The following is a 25,980-nucleotide window of genomic DNA, read 5'->3' as shown; positions in this document are numbered from 1 at the left end:
TCAAACTCAGAGCAATTAGGATGTCTTTGCCATATCAATCCTCTATTCCCATTCAAAATCACCATCAGCTGCTAAACTTGGATGATTTTGAAAAAGTACAACAAGGGATGTCAGTTCTGGTCATAAAGCATTCTGCACCTAACCTGACTACCCTGTACTGTGTACTGTGGAAGGAGTTTGTGCTCATGTTTCAACCAATAAAGATTCGGTACAACACAATTACTGTGGAGACTAATTATCAAGTTTTCAAACTTGTGTATGACTTTCCACTTTAAGAACCAGTGAAAGAGGAAAAAAATGGGAAGAGACTGTTTAAGCAATTCACAGGAAAATGGGGACGACATACACATGGCTCCCAAATAAGCAACAAAGTCTAGAAGATTACGATTTTTGCTTGAAGTGTTTGCATGAGTATTTTTGCACCCCAGACAGACTCCAGTTTTTCCTCAGGTAGATGGTGGCAAATGCTGAAGGTGTGACGGGGAAGAAAGAAGTAATTGGGAAACTTGTGTTTTGGGAATGTTATGAGTTGGTAGACTAAAAATTCTCTACAGGGTCCTTTGTCAGTAATTTTGGGTAAGCAAATGGGTGTAAATAAGGAAATTATTTGTTCTGAGCTGGGATACAGCATCTGAATTGCTTAGACATACTTAGGCCTTAAGTTTAATTCTGGTGGCTGCAAAAAAAAAAAAAAAAAGTTATTACCAAATGGAAAAAGTCCAAACCAACTGTAGTTCTGTATTTATTACTTTTTTATTTATTGATATTTGATTACTAGGAAAGTCAGACTAGCCTTTTCAGTGGAGGCCCAGGGAGAAATCTCCAAAGTACTACAAAACATTTTAAGAAAAATAATTTTACAATATTTAAAAACAATACGAAAAACTACAGTTTAAAAAATTACACCAAATTAGACATAATATGAACAAATTGGCTAAGAATAGACATAAGTTATATGACAATGATGTAATAGTTAAGAAAAAATTTAGCCAGTTTGTATTATATTAACTAACCTTTAATTTCTGTGTAAACAAGAGCTGCACTATGAAGCGAGAGAAAAACGAGAATGCAGTATATTTAGAGAGAAAGCTGGGGAAAGAAACTGATGGAAGAAAGGAAATGAGGGAAGAAGAGAGAGTACGGACATGTAGGCATGAATGGGTATTTGTTCACATTTAGGAACAGTTTATTCTGATGTTGATCAAAAACAGAGCCAGCTTCATGCTAGGAAGTCTTTCAGAATGGTTTTGAAGGATGGGAGGGAGAGCACTGACAGGACAAATACGCAGTTCCAAGCCGTAGCAACATAGTACAAGTACAGACAATGCCTATCAGGTCTTAGGTTTGTGGATGGACAGGAGTTTATGGTTAGTGGATCATAATGATCGGTGAGGAATACAGTTGCGTAGAATGTTATTTAGTGCTGGACAAGCAGATGGATTCTGGATAATTTTATAAGTGGTAACAAGCTTTGCATGTGTTAGTTGACATGGGAAGTTCTAACTAATTTAGGCTTTTTAGTGCTATACAGTGGTGGGCTCTTGAAAGAGGTATTTGCTGCAAATTTAGCAACCTTCTCACAGTGAAATTCAAGTTTTGATTTTATTTTTAATGCTTGAAGGTTAGTAAGGATGGGAGCACAATAAAGAAGTGTGGGGAGGAGATAAGTAGTGTACCTATTATCAGTAAGAACGTTTTTGGCTATATAAGGCATTCCTAGTTTTTGAGTTTTTCTTACACAATTTTGTATATGCAGGTCAAATTCAAGATTATTACCCACCATCATCCCTAATAATTTGCTATGAGAAGTGACTTCAATGGTTGTATTTCAAGAGAGAGGACTTCAATTTTTTTTCCATAGGAGAGGGATTTGAGGAATTTTTTTTTTTTTTTTTTTTTTTAGGGTTGAGCTTGAGTTGTGAGTTACAAAGCCATGCTTCAGTTGCTGTTAAAGCTTCCTGGGTAAGTTTTTGGAGGTTTTGCCACATTGTATTGCAAGTACTGAATATTTTAATGGAGATAAAAGAACTGAAAGTGGTATATTTAGTAAAGGGTAAGAGCGAATTACATAAAAAAATAGAATTTGTGAGAAAAATTCTTGCTGAATAATGTTATAGAGAAGTGAGGTTTATGGGAAGGCAGGAATTGATCGATTTATGTAATGTTGCATTGATCATCTCATATATATATATATATATATATATATATATATATATATATATATATATATACACACACACACGTGAAGTATGTTGTTTGCAGTTGGAAACATATTAACATGGTTTGTCGTCTTTTATATAAATTCACATTTGCCTATGTCTTAAGTGATAATGCAATAAAGGTGTTAAACATTTAACACTGGAAGGACAATAAATATTCAGTTTAAAGAGTCCAACCTGAACCTGCTTTGCTAGGACTCCAATACAGGACTACTTTAACAGCTACTGTACAATAATGTGACTACAATTAGAAGCTCATCTTGCCTACGTAACAGTCAAAGAAATACAATATTTATTTATATAAAGGAGAAGCCTGTAATGCTATCGGTGTGAAAAAAGTTATGTACTCACCATAACGTTCCATCTGTGTTGTCAATCTTCATTCATTCTTGACGAATGGGACTCCATTCCAATCCTCAAAACCGGCTCGGCCATTATACAGCTCGTGGCAGCCAAAACACTCTCGAACTAAGACTACTCATGATGCCCCTTCTCGTCATTACTTCAGATCAAGTTTGCAGACCATAGCAACAGTGTACACAGAAACTGTAAGCAGAAGCAATGTCCAAGGTAAAAACCCTCTGGAAACAGAGGACAAGGGTACAATCCCCCAGGAAATCTACAGGAGGGGGAATGTGGGTGGGATGTCAACAATGAATGAAGATCGACAAAACAGATGAAGATTATGGTGAGTACGTAACTCCTTTATCTGATATTGTCAATCTTCATTCATTCTTGATGAATGGGACAGAATCCTCAGCTACTTTAGAGCCTGGTTGGCTTTATGGAAGGATATTCCCGAGAACCATAGAGCCAAAAGATGCTCTTCCCCTGGAGACCATATCCAATTTGTAATGAGTGATAAATGTATGTAGTGTAGTTCAAGTTGCAGCTGCACAAATTTCGTCCATAGAAGCTTTTGAATGAAAAACTGCTGATGTGGCAACTGATTTGGCTGAATGCACTTTAATATGCACAGATAACTTTTGATTATGTGCATAAATAAAAGTAACATTCTCTCAGACATTTAGATAAGGTCACTTTTGATACAGCTTGTCACACTGTTGGACCAGAAAAGGAAATAAACTGATATGATTTCCTAGACTCTAGTTCTGTTCAGGTAAAAACGTAGTTGCCTATGTACGTCCAAGTAAGTATAAGCAATATTCACCTTTGTTTGAAAACTTTGGAAAGAAAAATGGTAACTCAATAGTTTGATTAATATTGGATTTAGAGATCATCTTAGAAAGAAAGCAAGGATTAGTTCTCATCGACACTGTCTTTATGAAAAATGATATACAGGGGTTTTGTACATAATACCTGGATCTCAGAGACTCTTCTGGCAGAAGTGATGGCTACTAGAAAGAGTTTTTCAGGAAAGGAATTTGGGATGGCAAGTGGCCGCTGGTTCAAAGGGAGGTAGTACTAAAGACTGCAAAACCAAGGTTAGATCCCACGGAGCTAAGGGATTTTTGAAAGGAGGTTTTAGATGTAAGGCATCTTTTAGAAAGACCTTGCATGGGCAATAGGAAATTAAAGAATGGTCATCGTATCCACTGTGAAAGTTAGAAATGGCTGCTAACTGAACTCTAATGGAGAAAGCAGAAGCTCCTTGATCAAAAAGGGGGCTAAAAATTCCAAAACATTTTCAACAGGTGCCGAATAGGAGTCTAAATTGTTTCCAGAAGCCCAAACTGAAAATCTCTTCCGTTTACTGGAACAGTTTCTCCTGGTGGAAGGTCGATAGGAAGCCAGAACAATTTCTTGTATGGGGGAAGTTGTATTATTCTGCCTGGCGGCTAATGGAATTGGAGGAACCAAGCTGTGAGCTTGAGAGAGTGGAGGATGGGATGCACCAATCCTTGTGGGTGAGACAGCAGGTCTAGGACTGGGTCCAGAATCCACGGGTGGTAATCAAGTGAGGCCAAAGAAAGGGGAACCAAATTTGCATGGGCCAGAAGGGGGCAATGAGAATCACTTTGCTTTGCAACCTTTGGGCTTTCTTTAGGAAAAGGGATATTAGGGGAAACAGAGGAAAGGCATAAAGATGACCAGAGGGCCAATCGAGAAGGAGAGCATCTCTCGGTGACTTCCCCTGAGGGGGGAATTAGGGCAAAGTAGCCACTGCACTTGTTGGCTGGGGAGGCAAAGAAATGGCAGGAAGGCTGGCACCATCGTAGAAAATTTTCCTTTGCCACTTTGGGATTGAGAGACCACTCGTGAGGCAGTAGAATGAGTCTGCTCAGCTTGTCCACTATCACACTGGAACTTCCCAGGATATGCGTTGCCACAAGAAAGTGGCTGGAAGATATCGCCCATTGCACACACTGACAGCTTCCTGGCTGAGGAGGTGGTTCCACCCTGTATGTTGATGTGCCAAACCACTGACAAGTTGTCTGACTGGATAGCAACTGTCCCCAGAGGAAGAGCAGATTGAAAGGCTTGCAACACTAGGAGCACTGGTCTCATCTCCAGGACACTGATGTGCAAGTTGGCCTCTTGTGACGGCCAAGTGCCTTGGACTGTCCTTCCCAGATAATCCCCCCCCACCCCATCTGGGAGGCATCAGTTGTCACTATGGCCTTGGGATGCAGGGAAACAAAGGGACAGTCCATTAGGATTTCTTCTGACTGCATCCACCAGGATAGATCCTTTTTGCAACATCCTATTACTAAGATCAGGTGAGTCATCGGATGAGATAGGCTGGACCACTGGGAAGCCAGAAGCCACTGAAGTATCCTCATGAGAAATCTCGCCAAGGGAGCCAGGGTAATGGCCACTGCCATAGAACCTAGGGCTTGAAGGACAAGTAGAGCGGGTACTTTGTTTCTCATTAAAATGAGCTGTACTCGAGACCTTATCTTTTGAAGCCTGTGAAAGGGTTGAGAAACTATACACAAAATTGTGCTGCAGTGGGCTCCTATGAATTCTAGGTCCTGAGTGGGAGACAGCTGTGACTTCTCTTTGTTGACCATTATGCCCAGGGCACTGAACAAGTGTATGATGAAGTCTGTGGCTTAAAGCAGTAGATGCCTGGGTAGGGTGGTGAGGAGTCAGTCATCTAGATAAGGAAACACCCAGAATCTGTGCAGTCTCACATGAGCCGTGACTGCTGCCATGCATTTGCGGAACACACTGGGAGCTGTGGTGAGGCCAAAGGGCAGTGCTCTGAACTGAAGATGACTGTCCCCTAGCCAGAAGCAGAAATGCCTTCTTAAGCGTTTGTCTGTCTTTATGTGATTATATGCATCTTGAAGGACTATAGAGCACATACAATCATTTCCCCAAGAAAGGGTAGAAGAGACTGAACTGTGACCATCTGGAATTTTGTCTACTGAACAAACTTGTTCAGAAGGCTGAGGTCCAATATCAGCCTCCAGCCCCCATCTTTTTCAGGGCTAAAAAGAACCTGGAGTAAAATCCAGATCCTATCTGGTCTGGCAGGACTTCTTGGAGGACTCCTTTTTTCTAGCAGCTTTCCAACTTCTATGGCAGCTTCATCCCCCTGATTGGGTGGACAATCAGGGAATTTTCTCAGTGATCTTGGGAAAAGAGTGAAGGGCATGTGATAGCCTCTGGTAATGATTCTTTGCACCCACGTATAGGAGGTTATTTGTCACGAGGCTGTCAAGTACAGTGAGAATCTTCCCCTGACAGCTTCCAGAGGTAAGCAATCTGGCCTTCTTTCAGGAGTGCTGGGAGGGTTGTCCAGAGAGAGAGTCTCTGGAACCCTGGTTTCGCTGGCCACCTCTGCCTCATGGGTGGTATCTTCCATCCGAGCTGTCCGCCCCGAGGGGAGCCGCTGTCAGGTGTGTCCTGGAAAGGCCCCTGTGACTTTTTGAACTACATCTTCCCACTCCTCGGATTCCTAGAGTAGGACTGCTTAGGAGTAGAAAAATGAATGCTCATAGCTGACAGGGTCTTTCCATCCTTCTCACACCTCACTAGTGTGTCCTTCACCTTGGGACCAAACAAAGATCGCCCCTCAAAAGGAGCACTGATGAAGGAGGACTTGAAGGGCTCCGTGAATTCACACAAGTGCATCAAGGAGTGGTGCCTTATGGCAACACCGGAACCAGCAGGTCTGCTCATGCGTTTGGCTGTATGTGCCAATAAGCCGCATGGAGTTTGATATAGACTCCAAGGTGGCTAGCTGAGAGGTGACCTTGTCAAACACTGCTCCCACAAGAGTATCTGATAATTCCTTAATCAGGTCTCTCTGGAGTCTAGTAAAATGTACCATGAAAGTCAAGGACCTGAGTGTGAAGGTCGATAAAGCGTAAAACCACTTTCCAAACATGTCCATCACCCTAGACTCCCGGTTGGGAAGGTGGATAGAAGAACTCTCATCAGAGATTTCTTTTTTGGTGGCAGCTGCCACCACCATCGCATCTACTGCTAAACCCTTGGCCCAATGTTGGTTGTCTTCAGGAGGTGATAAAATTTGGTCTGGTCTCCGGGGAATAGGCTCTATGGAGTCAACGGCCTTCCAAGCCCACTGGGCAATCAGGTTTATAAGATAGTCAGTGGGTGGGGGTCACCCAGGAAGTAGACAGTCTAGCACCAAATGCTTGCAAGTACATGGATTCCTCAGAGATCGGGTCTTGAGGCTTCCAGTTACCCCTCTGCTTAAGGATCTCTAAGATGTCTTCAAAGGAAACATCTTCAGGGCGTGACTGGGGGGAACCTTCCCCTTCATCGTAATCCGTCCCTCGGTGACAGACTCTTCTGGGGAATCTAGGTGCTTCCTATTGCATGTCTTCTTATGGGGGGGTTCCTCAGTGGGCATCTCTGAGGAAGACTCCAAAGATGACAGGTCCTGTGCAGGGGTAACTTGAAGCATCAGTTCTAGTTGTCCTGTCATGGGAATTGGTGTCAGCTCTGGACCAGAAGATATGGTAATGTGACACTCCGATGCAAGAGGAACCAGCCGAGAGCCTGCAGAGATTAAAGCTCTCACCACAACCTGGAAGGCAAGACCACCTCGGAACTGGGGTCACACCCCACCCAGAGAGTCTGCCTTCCAAAGCAGGAGCCAGGGAAGGACCCGCAACCGAGAAGGCCCCGAGAGCAAAGGTCAGCTCAGTATAAAAAACAGGAGCCAATCCAAGACCCCTGGAACTGTCAGTGGAGTCTTGGCCCCAAGAAACTGTCGGTTCCGTGGGATGAATCAAAAAAGTCAGAGGGACATCCAGTGCCAAGGTAGGGATGCCTAACAGCACCGGAACAGCTGGTACTGGGGAGATCGAAGTGCTGGGTTCTGAAGCTCCGGTGGAAGTCAAAAGAGGAGACAATAAAGGAGCCCTTGGAGAAGATACCCCAACTCCAGGAGAGAGAGGGGCCTGAGAAGGGGCAGAAATACCTCTGGCCGCCAACAGTTGATTCACCAATCTTACGTCTACATCGGAGAGACTACTGGAGGATTGAATGGACAATCCTGAAGGGGACTCAGGGCGTTCCTGAAAGGGAATGGGCAACTGGCCCGCAAAAGGGTCTATTGAAGGTGAATACCTCGTCCTGGGAAAGAGATACATATCTGGTTTTGACACCAAGGGGGTGAGCAGAGCCCGCAAAGGCACTGTTGGAGAAATCAGCACAGAGCCAGAAACTAAAGAAGGTGGTTCTGATGCCAAAGGCACCATAGTGGTGGCAGTTGGTGCTGAGGATTCCTTAAGTTGTAGTTTCGGTACCTTGGCTGCCAGTTCCATGGAGGTAGTCGGAACCATAGCCTTATGTTTTTGTGCCACTGGTGCCATGGGGAACATAGGTACCAAGTGTTTTTTCTTTTTGACAGGGTCTGAATTAGGGAGATTAGACTTGGACAAAGCTTCGATAAAGGTAGTTTTTAACAAGCCCTTCAAAATGAGCTTATTCCAATGCTCAACCAAGGCCCGGTTACTAAAGGCCTGGCAGATGTCACAAGTTTTATCAAGATGTGGAGCTCCTAAACACACACACGAAAGATGGCCATCAAAACTGGGCATCTTTGTTCCACAGTCTTGGCACTGTTTGAATCCAGAAATGCCTCTATGCTTTTCTGCCATTTTCACAATTAGTGTATAAAAGAAACAAGCTAAACACACATGCAAACCAAGGATAGAAGGAAGGTCTACCAACGATGGTAGTGGAGAAATACAAAAAGTTATAAAAGAAAAGAGAGAAGGCAAGTACCAATGATTGTACTAAGAATTACCACAAATGCTAAGAAAGGAGAAAAAGGGGTTACCAACAATGGCAATGGGGACTACCAGAGGTAAGAGGTAGAGTATTCAAACACATGCAAAGAAACAATACAAAGTATAATATAAAAAATATACATCTACTTAACTACAGAAAGCAAACTACGAAGAATTAACTAAAGGAAAAAATTCAAAGCCTTATCTAAGAGCAATGGCTGATGCATCTGGCTGACAGATCAGCAAACAAGATCTGGGGTAATGGAGAGGGGCATCATGGGTAGAGTCTTAACTAGAGAGTTTTTTGGCTGACACGAGCTGTATAACAGCCGAGCCTGTTCTGAGGATCGGAACAGAGTCCCATTCGTCAAGAATGAACAAAGACTGACAACATCAGATATGTTTCCAAGTAAAATACTTGCATATTCTGGTGTCAAGTCAGACTACCCTTGTGTATAATAATTTACTAAACATGTATATATTGATTCTTGGCCTTTTGACTAAGATAAAGTGCTTTATATGTATATAATATATACACAACACTATTTTTTTTAACCTTATAAAGGAGGTGAAGTGGATTTAAGTGTTTTACACCTAGGTATAGGACATTAGACTCATTAATTATAGTTACTGTTACATTTTCAAGGAAAATAAACAAGACTTAAAAGTCTGTTTTCAGTATAACACAGTTGAATAAAATGCACTCCTTGCCTCCACAGTGAAATATTTATTCACTCATCTGACAGAGGAATGCAATCTCATCTGAATCTAAATCAAATCCGCATAGAGTAGAGAATTTAAAAAGGCAGCAAGATAATTTTAATATAGTACCAACTTATAAGTATTAAAAAAAGAAGTTATGTACTCACTGTAATGTTCCATCTCTATTTGTTGACTTTTTCATCTCTCCTCCCATATGGGTCCTGATTCGACTTGGCTGTTACCAAGCTCATGGGATACTTCATCTTACCCACAATGCATCTCTCCCTGTTACCTCATATCTGGTTTGCTAGAATTACCACAGAAGAAAGAATTGAACTTAAATATTGAAATTATTTTTAAGGAGACCGCTTCTGGACTATTGGAAATAACCACAAAATGACATGAAATTCTCTTCCTATTCAACCACAAAACCAAAGTAAGGGGGTTGGAGGGAGGGAATGTGAGGAGAGATGAAAAACATGAAAATACAGATGTAACGTTATGGTGAGTACATAACTTCTTTATCTGATATTGTCAATTTTTCATCTTGTCCTCACATATAGGACTGAGTCCCCAGCTACCTTTACCCCAGGCAGACTCACAGGAGGATGCTTCTCAGAACTATCGAACCAAAGAAGGCTCTTCCCCATAGACGGAAACTAACTTGTAATTAGTGATAAAAGTAAGACAGTTTGCCCATGTGGCTGCTGCACAAATATCCATGGAGGCATTGTCTGGAAGGCTGCGGATGTCGACATGGCCCTGTTTAAGTGAGCTCAGATAGATTTGGAAGGATCTATGCCTTTTTTGGTGTAAATGAAAGAAATGCAATGAGAAGGCCATTTTGACAAGGTAACTTTGGATACTGGAAGGCCTTTTCTAAGGCCTGCAAAGGCAATAAACAATTTACTTGCTTTCCGAAACACTCTAGTCCTATGCAAACAGAAACTTAACTGTCTATGAACATCTAACAGATGTAGAACATATTCGTTTTTATTGTTGAAGTTGGGAAAGAAATCAGGCAAATATATGGTTTGATTAATATTTGCTTGTGACATCACTGGGCAGAAAGGAGGGTTTGGTACTCGAAGAGACTGTGTCTTTATGACAAATCAAATATGGAGCCAGGGAAGATAGTGCGTGAATTTCTGATATTCCTACAGATGTGATAGCCACCAAAAATACAGTTTTCCAAGACAGAAACTTAATATCACAAGTTGCTGCAGGTTCAAATGGAGGTTATGGAGGTTGCACAATCAGACTTAGTACCAAATTAAGGCCCCATGGGGAAAATGATCCTTATGGGATGGCCTTAACAGGGTCCCTGTCAAAAAGGCTTTGCAAATTTTGTGGGAAATGCAAGGCAAGCTATCCATCCCAATATGAAAATTTGAAATGGCTGCTGGCTAAGGTTGGAAGTGGAGCAACCAAGCTGTGAACTGGAGAGTTTTGAGGGATTGATGCAACCCGCCTGATTGATGAACCAGGAGGTCTGGAAATGGGTCCAGAATCCAGGGTTGATCGAGAAGGTAATGGTGCAGGAACGGGAACTATATCTGTCAAGGCCAGTAGAGAGCAATGAGGATCAGATTGCAACCCAAAGATATTGCTTTCTGTATAAGTTTGGGTATCGGGGGGGAAAGGAGGAAAGGCATAAAGAAGTCCCTGGGTATGTGACCCGGAAGTGGAAGAAGGGAGAAGTAGTTGCTGCATTTCCTGTTGAAGGGGGTGGCAAAGAGATCGCAGCAAAGCTGTCCCCATTTGCGGAAAACAAGATTCGCAACTTCCTGATTCAGAGACCACTTGTGAGGCATGAGAATAGCTCTGCTGAGCCTGTCCGCTATGACGTTAGATCTCCCGGGGATGTGCGTAGCAATCAGAAAAAGTTGGGAGGAAATCGCCCACTGCCAAAGTCTGAGTGCTTCTCGACACAGGGGGGTAGGATCTGGTTCCGCCCTGCTTGTTGATGTACCACACCACTGACATATTGTCCGTTTGAATAGCAATCGTCCCAGAAGGAAGAGAGTCTTGAAGGGCTGGCATCGCCAGCAGCACGGCTCTCATTTCCAGGACATGTATGTGCAGATGGTACTCGTGAGGTTGCCACGGTGCCTTGGACTGTCCTGCCCAGATAATGGCCCCCCTCCACCCTATCAGGGAGGCGTCTGTCATCACTGTGGCTACCGGAGGGGGTTGTATGAAAAGTCTGCCCTGAGTAACTAGTGGGGAGACCATCCACCAAGAAAGATGTCTTTTGCATGCATCAGCGATCATGATCATGTAAGTCATGGGTAGCTCTTGGAAAGACCACTGCGTAAACAGAAGCCACTAAAGAATTCTCATATGAAAGTGCACCAGTGGTATTAGGAGAATGGCTGCTGACATGGAACCCAGAGTTTGAAGGACATACCTGACTTGGATCCTTTTGCTCTGCATCAGAACCTGTACCTGCAGACGGACTGCAGACACCCTTTCTAATGGTAGTCTTGCAAACATATCCCTTGTGTCTAAGTCTGCTCCTATGTAACTGATAGATTGACAGGGCAACAAGGCAGATTTTTTGAAATTTATTGTAATGCCGAGCTGGGAGCAGATTGTGATTGTGTAGTCCCGTGCTTGTATGAGTTGATGCCTGGTGGTAGCAGTAAGGAGCCAGCCGTTTAGATACGGAAACACCTGGAATCCTTGACGCCTCAGGTGAGCCGTGACCACTGCCATACATTTGGTGAACACCCTGGGGGCTGTGGTGAGACCAAAGGGCAGAGCTCTGAACTGATAATGACTGGCCCCCAGCCAGAAGCGAAGATATCTCCTGGAGCGCCTGTCCATCTTTATATGGTAGTACGTGTCCTGAAGATCTATCGAGCACATCCAATTGTCCTGACCCAGAAAGAGTAGAATGGACTGCAGCGTGACCATCCAAAACTCTGTTCTTTGCACAGACCTGTTTAGTCTGCTGAGATCCAGAATCGGTCTCCAGTCCCCAGAATTGGTCTCCATTCCCCTGTCTTTTTTGGTACTAAAAAGATCCTTGAGTAAGTTCCGGATCCGTGCTGGTCTGCTGGGACTTCCTGGATGGCTCTTTTTTCTAGCAGTTTTGAAACTTCTATTACTGCTTGCTCCTTCAGATTGGGTGGAACATCTGGAAGGGTCTTCCTTGACTGTAAAGGGGGTTGATGGAAGGGAATTTTGTAACCTCCGGATATAACGGACCGTACCCATGTCTTGTGTTAAACTTTGCCAGACTTTTGGGTACAGCGAAATTCTTCCCCAGACTGCCTCCAGAGTTGAGCAGCCGGGCAACCCTTCAGGGATGCTAGAAGGGCTTATCAGAGAAGGATTCTCTGTTGCCCTGGTTCCGTGGACCCCCTCTGCCACGAGGGCAGCGTCTATTATTATTGTTTCCCCCTCTGTCTCTGGAGGAAAAATCACTACGCATGTCAGGCAAGGCTCCCTGAGATTTACGGAACTACATCTTCCCACTCCTCTGACCCTTGGGGTAAGCTCTAGAGGGAGTGGAAAAACGGGCTCCCACAGCAGAGAGAGTCTTGCCTTCTTGTTCACACCTAGTCAAAGTGTCTTTCACCTGTGGTCCAAAAAGAAAGGAACCATCAAAGGGAGTGTTGGTGAAGGACGCGTGAAAGGGTTCTGCAAAGTTACACAGCCGCATCCACGCATGCCTCCTAAGGGCCACCCCAGTACCTGTGGCTCTACTCGCCCGATCGCTACATAGGAAATGAGCCTCATGGAGGAGTTAACAGAATTAAGCGTCACTAGCTGGGAAGCTACCTTGGCTTGTGCTCCCTCAGCTGTTGGATCTTGGAGGGTATCTCCGAGCTCTTTAAGGAGATCCCTTTGAAGTCGGGTAAAATGACACAGGAAGTTCATTGACCTCATAGAGAAGGTTGCTGAAGCGAACATCCGCTTCCCTATCTGTCCACCGTATCATCCTAGACTCCTTGTTAGGGGGATGGACAGACGAAGAGGTCTCCGCTAACTCTTTTTTGGTGGCTGATGCTACCACCATGGCATCAACAGGGACACCTTTCAAAAGGAACTGCTTATCCTGGGGTGCTGTAATGAATTTACTAGGTCTCCTCGGAGTTGGTTCCACTGTATCTGGAGCTGACCAAGCCTTTCGAGCTACCACTGTCATAAGTGGATCGAAAGGCAGAGACACCCAGGAGGTGAAAGGTCGGGAACCGAAGGCATCCAGAAATACAGACTCATCCTCAGAAGGGGCTAGGGGATTCCAGTTCCCCCTCTGCTTAAGCATTTCTAGGATGTCTGAGAAGGAAACATCTTCAGAGGGGGATCTTGGGGATCCTTCCGAATCATCTAAGTCTGTATCAGAAGCGACAGACTAGGGGAGTCAATGTGCTTCGTCTTGCACTTTTTCTTCCGAGGGGGCTCTTCTGAGTGAACAGGAGAGGCCTCAGAAGAGGAGGAAACACCCAATGGGGTGTCCTGGAGCATCGGTTCCCTACGCTTAGGGTCTGGAGGAGGAGCAGTGGTTGGCACAGGCACTACAGGGGACGGAGCCTGTGGGGCTGATAGTGGAGCTGACTCAGGGAACAGCACACTCCGCATGACATCGAAGGTGTCCCTGCCACGATGCAGAGAAAGCTCCGGTTCCGGAAAAATAGGAATCTTTCTCCGCACCAAGGGGGACGGCTCCGAGGCCGATGTTGGAGTCAAGCTCACCTGTGCCGAAGCTCTGAGAAGGAGAACGGGGTCAGACAAGGGTCCTATGCCACTCGCCCCCTTGGAGCCGACGAGGGAGCCCTGGCACCCAGATCCCTCAATGGAAGGTACCACAGAAGGAATCGGAGCCGACGTCGGAACCGAAGGAGATAAGAGTTATCGGAGCCACTACTTGAACCCCAACGAACTCTGGCTCCGAACTCATTGGAGTCGGAGGAAGAACATCGAGAGAAGTGGACGGAGCTGATACCTGTTGAGGAGGGCTGGACAACAATTTAGCTAGTGCCTGCGACTTTAGCAACCTACTGACCACTCTCTCCACATCATGATCCGACAGTCTAGAGGATCGAGAGGAGGGAGAGGATCGGTGACTATGCTTGCTCTGAAGTAAAGGAGACTGAGGAGTCAAATGCACTGACTCTAGAGAAGGGGACCTCAGCCTTTTGTGGCTCCGCAACGGCTCTGAAGCCTCTGATGGAGCTGACAGGGAGATTGTTTTGTCGGTGCCAGCTGGAACCGACGTAGAAGGTAAATCCTGAACCGAAGACGGCTCCGAACTTGGAGCCGATGGCTTGGTGGATTTAGGGGATTTCACTAGCTGTGAGCTCTTGGCAGGTGAATCCTGGGGTTTTAAAAGACCCCTAAGAATCAGCTTATTCTTATGCTACTGCAGGACTCTTGGACTAAAGGCATGGCAAATAGAACAAGAGTCCTGCAGGTGCACAGCGCCTAAACAATAGACGCAAGAAGTGCACCCATCTGTCAGAGACATTTTCTGACAGCATGAGTCACACTTCTTGAACCCAGAAACCTTGACATCCTTAACAGTAGAAAGAAAACCAATTATAACAGGAATAACAAGAAGCAATATACAGTCTACAAAATGCACACCTACTAGAAAGACTATAGCTAAAGTTTTTTTTTTTTTTTTAAAGATAATAGGAAAGCCTCTAATTTAAACGGCTAGCCTATAAGAAAAAAGCAAAAGGAAAGCCTCTAACTTAAACGGCTAACCTGACAAGAAGAGGTGGGGGAGGGGTGGGGGAGAACTATACTATAAGACAAACAATTATCTATCACAGAAACAAAACTATCGCTAATAATAAAATACTAGAAAAGTTAAATTCTAGTGAAAGTTACACAAAAAACCACTATACAAGCCTGAGTCAGAAAAATGACACCTCGGAGCTGAAGCGGCAAACAAGATCTGGGTAGTTATCACTAGGCATTATGGGATAAGGGGTAGCCTCGAGCCAGTAAACAGCTCTCGAGCTATTGAAGATGGCCGAGTCGGAGCAGAGGATCGGCTCCGATCCCAACCAGCAAGAACAAAGGCGAGATAGACAACTTAACATCAAGACTTATCATTTAAAATTCTGCACTACTACTAAGAATCTAACTATACAAGACTAATGGAGAATCAGCCAGTTCGGATGAAAACTGTAATCACAAAAACCAAACTGCCTGCAATTACTACTCCTGAGAAAGAAACCACTTCTAAAAGGCAAAAAATTAACAAGCAACAAGAAGCTGGTAAAATATGTCAAAGATTAAAACAGGAACAACCTTTAACACTGGAGGATCTGAAAATTGCTTTACAAACAGAAGTGCAGGGTTTCTCTCATAAGCTAACTACATTTGGCTCTACTCTGGACCAAATTGTGCTTAGGCTAGAACAAAATGAAGCTAAAGTTATGGACAATGAGCTAAAAATAAATGAACTGCAACAAAAAGCACAAACCAATGACACCATAATTAAAGAATTACAGCAAAAAATGCTAGACTTGGAAGCTAGAAGCCGGAGAAATAATTTTACCATAAGAGGTATTCCAGAGAGCTTTGATAATCCACAACTTATTCCAATAATAAAAGAAATACTAAGCTCTCTTCTGACTAATAAAGATCTCCTGGATGAGACAGTGATTGAAAGAGCCCACAGAGCTATAAAGCGTGCGCAAACAAGTGATCTTCCAAGACAAATCTACATCAGACTGCTTAATTCCGCACATGCTCAATAGATAATGTCAGCTTATAAAGTTAAAAAGAATGTTACATGGAGAGCACATAAAATTATGATTACTCAAGATCTTCCTTTAGAAATTAAACAAAATAGACAGAAACTCAGTAAATACTGCACTTACCTCATTGAAAATAAGATTTGTTTCCAAATGAAATATCCTGCAACTTTAACATTTTATTACAAAGAAGAAAAAATATCCCTGGAAACACCTGACCAGGCAAAATCCACCTTTCTGCGTCTTTTCAAAGTAAATCCTGCCTGAGACAACTCTTCTCATATCTTTTGATCCAAAAACATTTGGAAGGCTAAACAAGTGCTACAGCTCCAAAGAACTACAGGACAGAAGAATATACCACTCTTATGGGAAACTTCAAGCAAAAGGAATGTGTTCTAAATAACTCTGCTTACCTGCCTGTAAAGAAAAAGTTTTTGCTATACTGTAATACTTAAGGTACTGTCTTTTAATAACTGCCTTCTACATTTAAAAGCTGGAAAGCTTCCTAACACTGACTGCATAGAGAAATGACTTTAAAATGCATTTACAGATTACAAAAAAGGAGTGTTAAACTACATTTAAATAATGGGATATGACCTTTGATATAATAGTTTAAGTAGTGTAAATACTAGACATTAGTAGTTTCAGTTAAAATGTATAATCATTATTCTACTGGCATAATCATTGAGTTGCTTTTAAGTGTGTCTATCAGCAAGGTATAAAAACATTTCTCTTTTTTTTTTCTCTCCGTTTGTCCAGTAGATGGCACTGGTTAATTAATAATATATGAATTCACAATGATGTGCTTTGTATGGCTTTTGCCAATGCATTGTTAAATGAAGTTTCCAATACATTTTAAAGAACCACAGTTAGTAGTTGTTAGCAAAAATAATGCAAATGTTCTTGAATTTTAAAGTGCTGCCTTCTTTAAATGTTTAAAATGTATAATCATTATTCTACTGGCATAACCATTGAGTTACTTTTAAATGTGTCTATGAGCAAGGTACAAAAACCATCTCTTTTTTTCTCTCTGTTTGTCCAGTAGATGGCACTGGTTAATTAACAATATATGAGTTCACAATGACGTGCTTGTATGGCTTTTGCCAGTGCAGTGTTAAACGAAGTTTCCAATACATTTTAAAGAACCACAGTTAGTTGCTGTAAGCAAGAATAATGCAAATGTTGTTGAATTTTAAAGTGCTGCCTTCTTTAAATGTTCATATATTGTACTTGTTTTTTGAAAATATTGTTTTGTAAACTCTTTAATAACTCTTGAAATGTTAAGAATTATAATATGTTGCTGTTACTACAAAACTTCTTATAAAAGCTACTTTTCTCTTTCTCTCTATATAATATCTAAGGGTACAATTAACATACTATTTTAAGAAGTCTGAAAATGAATATGCAGTACATAAATAACAAAAGGAGCGGGATGGGCACAGTCTGTTATCTGATGACTGTTTGCATTTGGGACGGTATGGATATTATTGACATCTCTCTGATAAATAGTTACTCCTTGTTGCTAAAAATAAGAGTCTCTTTTAGTTTCTTAACTCATGCACATTTACTAATACAGAGGGATGGGTGGTTAGGCACCTATTTAGAGTTTAGGAGTATAGAAGTCGCAACACATTTATTCTTAAGATAAATACAATAACAGACAAAGTTTATAACTGTATTTGAGTGTCAACTAATGAGAAACTTCAACAATATTAATAAAAAATGATAACCATAGACGCTTGGAAGGGATGGTAGATAAAAACAAATTTAATCATGCACCTCATATACCAAACTAAGGCTGATATAACTTTCTTGCAAAAAAACTCACTTAGATGACCAACTTTGGGTTAGGCAAAGGAAAAGAAAATGGGTTAAAACAATAGTTGCTGCAAATTATAGTTCTTTGTCCAGGGGAGTGGCCATTATAGTAAATAAATCCTTCCAAGGAGAGATTACTTCCTACGAAGCTGAGTCAAAGGGAAGATGGATAATATTTACTACTGAATATCATACTTTGAACAAACTATTACCCTTTCTTACTATATATAGCCCCTGCTCAAATCAACAGCTCTTCATTTATGAAATCTTTAATATATTAGCCAAATACCCAAATCATCTGTTTATTGTAGGTGGGGATTGGAATGCTTTATTAAATCTAGATAAGGATAGATCGCATAATAAAAACAGACAGTCACAATCTACCACTACAGCACTTAGACTTACAAAATGCATTTGAACTAGTTGACCCTTATGTTAAATTTCAATATGATAAAACAATATCAAGATACTTTCTTTTCAGCCACTTATAAAACTTGGTCCAGGATAGATGCTTTTCTAATTTCCCTTGCTTTCCTTTCCAACAAATTAAATTATGCTGCATCACCTAAACTCTTTCAGATCATTCCAAAATTAGACTTTTAATAAACTTTCAAGCCCATAAACAAAATATTTCCTATCTCAATACCTGGACGTTGAATCCTAAAATTATACAAAACCAAGAAACAACGCAATTTTATTTATTTATTTTATTTTATTTAACATTTGTTGACCGGGAATGTCCGACTAGGTTCCACAGAGCCTGTTTTCAGCGGAGGCCCGGGGAGAAATGCTCCAGATGCATGTCTTTGGAAGAAATCAGAATATCCTAGTCCAACTCCAAAATGATTTCATATCCACTCAAATTCCATATGACATACAATGGGCAGCTACCAAGGCGGTCATCAGGGGTATTATTCAAAAATCTGCATGGCTCAAAAAAATATATAACAATCTTAAGAATGAACTAGAGTATCAAATAAACACTGCTGAACTAGAACTTCAGGAAAAATATTCCAAAGAACTTGAGGAACTTCAGGAAAAATATTCCAAAGAACTTGAGGAAAACATAACTGATTGGTAAAAACAATTGCACAAACACTATTTAGAGACCATCTCCTTCTTAGAATTAAGGTCAATATATATCAATACTCAGAATGGGCTCAAACACCATCAAAATTCCTAGTTAGACTAATTAACATAAAAAGTGGACCTCCTAGGATCAAAGAAATAAGATATGAAGGACAGGTGAAATATAAAGACCAAGCTATAGTGGACGCTTTTGGAGATATTTATAAGAAATTATACAATATACCCTTATCACCATCTACACACAGATTTGTGGATTTTATACATAATATACACTTTCCATAAATTACAGATCAAATGAAACTCTTAAAATCACCGTTACAATTAAAAGACAAAATCTGCAATAAACAAACTTAAACTAGGTAAATCCCATGGGCCTGATGAATACACATCTGATTTTTATAAGTCATTCATGGAACCTATCTCCAAAGTTTTATTAAAAGTTTTCAACTATATAATACAATATGGTATAACAGACAAATACTTAAATAACTCCAAGACAGTGTTGATTCCTAAACTGCATTCTGACCCAACAGATCCAGCAAATTATAAACCAATAGCCCTCATAAACACTGATCTTAAGATATTAGCCCATCTTATAGCAAATATACTTAAGAATATACTCCCCTCTATTATTTCCCAACAACAAATGGGCTTTATGACACACAGACAAACAAGTGACAACACCCTCCTCTTAGATACCATTGTAAGACTACTTAATAGTGAGAAATGCCCCAGATATGCCCTTACAGTAGATGCAATCAAAGCTTTTGATAGAGTAAACTTACACTTTCTCTTTAATATACTGCCTTTATATGGTTTTCCTCAAGAATTCATTAAAATGATCCAGGTTCTGTATCAGAAAGCTTCTACCACTATACAGGTAAACAAAGTTATAACTAACCCTATACTCTTATCCAATGGTACAAGACAAGGACATACCTATTTAATCTTTATCTAGATCCCCTCCTTCTGTTTATTTCACAAAAAAACTTTCATCATATTCCCAGAATCCACAATACAAACCTTATATATTTGGCCTTTGCCGATGACTTAAATATATACTTCCAACTCCCCACTACTGACCTCCCAAAAATACTTAAAGCTATTGATGAGTTCTCGGTAGTTTCAAACTATAACTTCAATTTAAACAAGTCACACATATTTCCCCTGAGTCCTATAGGTCATAAAGAATTGTACTTTCCCACGAGTGAAATCAAAATAAACTCTCAGATAAAATATCTAGGAATACTATTTACTTCAGACGTCAAAGATATTATAAACAATAACCAACTAAGTACATGGACTAGTATTCAAAATTATATCGATAGATGGAAGAACATCAATATGTCTCTAGTGTCAAAAGCTAGTGTTGTCAAGATGAATTTTCTACCAAGAATACTCTTTAATTAAATGCTACTTTTTCAAATATTCCCCAAAACTTCTTCCTTGCCATGGAAAAAGCTATATCAAGATTCTTATGGTATCCCAAATCTACCAGAATTAAATATGGAAAACGTGTACTCACCAAAGATAAGGGGGGATTGGGGTTGCCTGATTTTAAGCTTTACTATAGTATAATTACTGTCTACAGACTAATACAAATAATAAACTACGACTTATATATAAATACTTGAACACCCCAGTGGACCAAAATCTGGTATGAACAGTTGAAATCCCTTGGCTATAATATCAAATCCCTACCAATTCTTGAATTTAAACCAGACTAGCATATACACGAAGAATCTACACCCACTAATTAAAAACATGATTCTTATAGGTTCATAGGTTAGTACTAGGCTAACTGCCCTTGCAAGCTATTCTAAGCCTAGCCAATTATCCCTTGTGAGACTCAAACCCTGCACCTTGTGTTTGTAAGGCAAACACCTTAACCATTAGGCCACCCTCCCAACCAACACAGAAACTATTTAAATCATTGCAATTAGCTGATGCTTTTGCTTATACAACCGTTACAACTAAATCCTAATCCACTAATAAATAATAAACCCGTAAATCTAACAAACTACCCTCTGATAAAAGACTACACAATATGGGATATATACCAATTGAAAGACTCTAACACGGGGCAAATGAGACGAACTCAAACTTCCAAAGAAATATAGTATTATCCTTAACCAACTTCACCATCTTATAAATGCTAAATTCTCACAAATACACACAGACTTACAGAACATAAATTTAGTTAAATTAATACTTGAAAATCTTGCAATTAAAGGGAAAACAATTTCTAGGACTTATAAAATTGTAATGAGCGCAAAACATCAGAATTCTTTATTATTTTCGAACTATTGGCAAACGAAAAATCAATCACTGAAGAAAATAAACTAGCCATTGAAAATACAATCAAATTCATTCCTTTCAAGAAGCTGTTATATACACAAATTATGGTAAATGACAATCTATATTATACCTTATCTAAATTAAATCAATTCAATCCTAACTTTTCGCCTATATATTCCCATTGTCCGGATCAAATAGCTGATATTTTGCATGTCATGTGGAACTGTACTAAGATACACAACTTATGGTGTTCCTTGAGAGTAAGATTAGAGAAGATGGGATATGAAAAATCAACCCTTACATGGGAGACAGCTATACTGCACATTAACATCAATCAACTTCCAAAAATATTAAAACATGTCTTTATTACGGTGTGCCCTTATTAAATTCTTTATTACAAAGAATTGGAATGTCATGTCACCAATTACATGGGAAATGTTTAGCAATCTTGCTATCAAATATATCTCATCTCACAAATTAGTTTATTCAAAAACAAAAAACAAACGCTATTACCAAAAATATTGGGGTTACTTACTAGATATAATTCTTGAAAAATAAAATTCGCCCACAAATTGACATGAAAAGCTAACCTTTTAATAAGAAATGAATGTAAAGGATGTCTTCTGTAGTTCAATCAAATGCAGCCAGGAATCCACCAAAACACTTTATTGCACAAAACGATTCAAAGTACAAACAATAGTCCTGTATATAACCAAAGCCTAGGATTAAGCGCTTTTGTCTCCAATCGGAGACTTCATCAGAATCCCTGAATCCCAGAATCGTTGACTGGGAGCGCAATCTATTTGGTGTTTTGTGACGAAGTGTTTTGGTTACAAGAAATGAATGTAGTATAACCAGTTTTCTTGCATCTTCCCCCTTCTCTTAGTATGTGTATATCTAGATATTTTCCCTAACCATACAATAAATGGTTGAATTTCTATCTTTACTTTCTATATAGACTATCCCCATTCCACTATCCCTTATGAGACCAAATGAACATAAGAATTCTCATACTCTACTTGACGATGTAGTGACTTGTAGTGACTTCTAGTGTATATATTGTATATATACATACATATATATATATATATATATATATATATATATATATATATATTTACACACACATGTATAATTTTCTCGAAATGAGATGGTCTGTTTTCTTTAGATATGTATTTGTATTGTTTGTGTTTTTGAGTTATTGCATTGTTGTTATTTGGAAAAAAAAATGAAATAGAGAGATTTTGGAAATAAAAAAGAGTTGGCTACAGAATGTAGGGTGGCTAACTGGGAAGCTACCTTCTGTCTTGTTCTCTCAGCTACTGCTCCTTCAAGAGTATCTGACAGCTCCTTGATCAGATCCCTCTGCAACCTGGTGAAATGAGAAAACTAAAAAGAAAACACTTGCTTCCCACACCTATCCATCACCCTGGAATCCTTATTAGGGGGATGCATAGCTAAACTCTCCTCTGAAAGTTCCTTCTTGGTCACTGCCGCCATGACCATGGCATCTATTGTAAACCTTTTCATCCAGAAGGCCTTGTCAGATGGGGTGGTGATTATTTTACTCAGTCTCTGGGGAATAGGTTCGATGAAATCCAGGGTCTCCCACACCCGCCAACAGATCAAACCTATGAGCTCATCGGTGGGTGGAGTCACCCAGGAGGTAGATGGGCAAGAACCAAAGGCCACCAGGTACACAGACTCCTCAGGTGAAGGATTACTCTACTGCCAGCTGCCTCTCTGTTTCAGGATCTCCAGAATCTCCACAAAGGGAACATCCTCAGGCAGTGACCATGGGGATCCTTCTCCCTCATGGAGGTTCAATGTCTTCCATGGCTGACTCCTACGTGGAGTCTAAATGTTTCCTCTTGCAAGTCTCTTCCTAGGGACGTCTCCAGTGGGGAAGTCTGGTGAGGTATCAGAAGAGGCGGGGGTAACTGGATGGGTATCCTGTTGTCTGAGGTCCCGCTGTCCCTGTGGAACATCCTGGTCAGAAGAACAATGCAGGGGTGCCTTGATGGGATTGAGGATCAGTGAGGGCAAGTGACCTAGATTCAGTGGCAGCTATAGCACTCTCTCGAGCCCCAAAGGCTGAGTACTCCTGAATGGAGAACGACTCCGGCTCCGACAAGCCATGCTTACAGACATGGTCCTCTCCAGTCCAGAAGACAGCTCACTAGAGGTAGAAGATGGAGCCGAGCTCACCTGCACCAAAGCCCGGAGGTGCATCGACTGCTCTGAAGATCTGAGAGTTGAGTGCACTCGAGGTTTGTGAGGTTCACTGCGGCTCAGGGAACTCTCAAACTCTGAAAAGGCTAAAGAGCTCAGAGCAGAGGTCTGATCTGAGGAAGAAAATATCTTTGGATCAGAGCTAAAAGGTACCGGGCATAGCCAATGAGACTGAAATTTGCCCCGAAGTCATTCACTCCAGTGGAGCTTAGAAGTTTGCACTGTAACTTCCAATGGGAGGAGCCTAAGCCATTTGACAAAATCAGATTATGTCCTCACATTTCAAACAAATGTTCATGTCTCTGGAACCACAGGGGTTGTGAAAGAAGTACAAATGACAAACTATTTTTATAGTGGTAGTATTCTTTAGATTCTAGGCCTTAAACTTAATTTTATAAGTCACAGTAAACATAGTAACCATTACATTTGTAACATTTTGTAAACCACTTACAATATCTCAGCAACCACTCAAGTTACACAGTGTCGGTAGCATTTTATTCATCGAGCAGAGAGTTTTCATATGAGGCTAAGGAGTTCCGTCTATTGCCAAACAAAAATAAGGAATCAGATGCAAAAACCAGAGAATACAAGAAAAAGAAAAATGATCTGGTTCCACACAGCAGTGAAAATCAATATGTCCTTTATTGTAGTAATGTAAGCGCTTTCTCGGAATAACATTCGCTTCATCAGACCAACAAAGATAGAATAACAGTTACATTTTTAACCACTAAAACATCCAATCAAAAATCAGACAAAATGTGCATCATAGCTAAAAGCCATGTGATAAAATACATCTGTAGAATATATAAATCTTTAAAAATTGAATAAAAACAGACTAAATGAACAATATGTACTTAAAAATGGTAACAGATACAATAGTAAAAAATAAAAGATTGACTACTGAAATGTATATGATAAAATATTAAAAGAGAAATCAATGCTTTAATGGCCGTGCTTTAAGGAAGGGTTTCAGGGAAACTCTGTTGTTTAAACCAGGCAAATATCTATCCCAGCAGAGTGCTGCCCCCTGACATCTCAGATGCTCAGGTAAGAGCCGCCCTCTCCAAAGCAAAAAACACAGCATCAATGGGACCAGGCGGTGTCCCGGGCCGCATCCTACATGAACTCCAAGAAGAGCTAAACCCAAACATAAAACTACTGTTCAATCTCAGCCTTACCACAGGATATGTACCCAAAGAGTGGCATACAGCAACAGTGGTCCCTCTCCACAAAGGTGGTGCCTCAACGGATCCTGGAAACTATCTCCCCATAAGCCTGACTAGCTTGGTCTGCAAAGCTATGGAAAGGATCATCATGGACCTCATAAATAAAGATATTGGGGACCTACAGACACTGGATCCTACTCAGTTCGGCTTTGTTAAGGGCAGATCCTGCCTCTTAAACCTGGTTGATTTCTTTGAAACAGTCAACAAGGCCATTGTCGAGGGGAAGGTGGTCCACACAGCCTACCTGGACCTCGCAAAAGCCTTCGATACAATACCCCACTCGGGCATTATAGACAAGCTCACCAGCTTAAATATAAACCCCTATGTCACTAGATGGGTTGCAAACTGGCTCAAGGACAGAACCCACATGGTTAGAATTGCTGGAGCCATGTCAGACTCCAAACCAGTTACAAGTGGCGTCCCACAAGGCTCAGTCCTGGGACCTCTCTTGCTTTGTATACATTTCTCGGAGGTACAGGCCAACACGGAAGGACTGTGGCTGACCAAGTTCGCAGATGACTGCAAACTGGGCGCCATAATCGACTCTCCAGCCAACATAAGCATCCTCCAAAAGGGCCTCATAGAAACAGACAACTGGTGCCAGAGCCATGGCCTCAAGCTAAACGGCAAAAAGTGTATAGTCATCCCCTTTGGCAAAAACAAAGTGCCCACAAATTACCACATAGGTGGTAATCCATTAAGTACAGAAGAAGTAATTAGGGACCTGAGGACCCAAGTTGATAGCAATCTCTCATTTAACAACCACGTCGCCAAAGTGGTTAGAAAAACATTTTATATAGCCCACCTAATCATGAAGGGATTCACATCTAGATCAGGGGAGGTCATTGTGCCTCTTTACTCATCCCTCATCAGGCCCATGATTGAGTACAATGCCCCTTTTGGGATGTACCTTACCAGACACCTGTAGCAACTGGAAAGACCCCAAAAGTACCTCACCAAGAGGATCAAAGGGCTCAAACAGATGCCATATGCTGCCCGGTTAAAGAAACTCCAGCTCTACTCAGTGGCATACCGCCTGCTCAGAGGCGATCTGTGCCTGACGTATAAAGCCATGTCCAACCCGGAATTAATGGACATGCTGCACCTCAGAAAATCCAAATCCCATCGAGCTGCGCGAGCGAGAGACTTGAACCTCAGCACTGAAATAAATAGGACATGCTGGAGGGACAGATTCATAACCCAGAGGCTCCCTTCACTCTGGAATAAAATCCCAGTCCAGGTTAGGCAGAGTCCCTCACTGACTCTCGTCAAGAGGAATCTTGATGAGTGGATGGGAATTCGTAGGTTTACCCCGGGTATCACTTCTGTGTCACTGTTAGACAGAGGCACAGTATACTAACCTCGAAAAAGGGCATAGCAAAATTAATTTAAAATGGGTGGCGAAAGCCAAACACACTCTGGCTAGGCTTATAAATGCCCTAGGGCAGATAGCCTAGTTTGAACCTATGAACCTATTGAAAGCGCAAAATCCATTCCTGTT

General features: G+C 41.2%; 1 protein-coding gene across 1 annotated transcript in view; it reads right to left on the bottom strand.

Annotated features, from left to right (window-relative positions):
• The window catches only part of SMC5 (structural maintenance of chromosomes 5), a 3,018,525-nt gene that overhangs the window by 1,804,799 nt on the left and 1,187,746 nt on the right, over positions 1-25,980 (bottom strand). The window lies entirely within an intron of this gene.

The sequence above is a fragment of the Protopterus annectens genome, chromosome 2.part2 (genome assembly GCF_019279795.1).
Source record: "Protopterus annectens isolate FY-2018-M chromosome 2.part2, PAN1.0, whole genome shotgun sequence".
NCBI classification, from domain to species: Eukaryota; Metazoa; Chordata; order Ceratodontiformes; family Protopteridae; genus Protopterus; species Protopterus annectens.
This window is presented reverse-complemented; position numbering and strand designations above follow the sequence as displayed.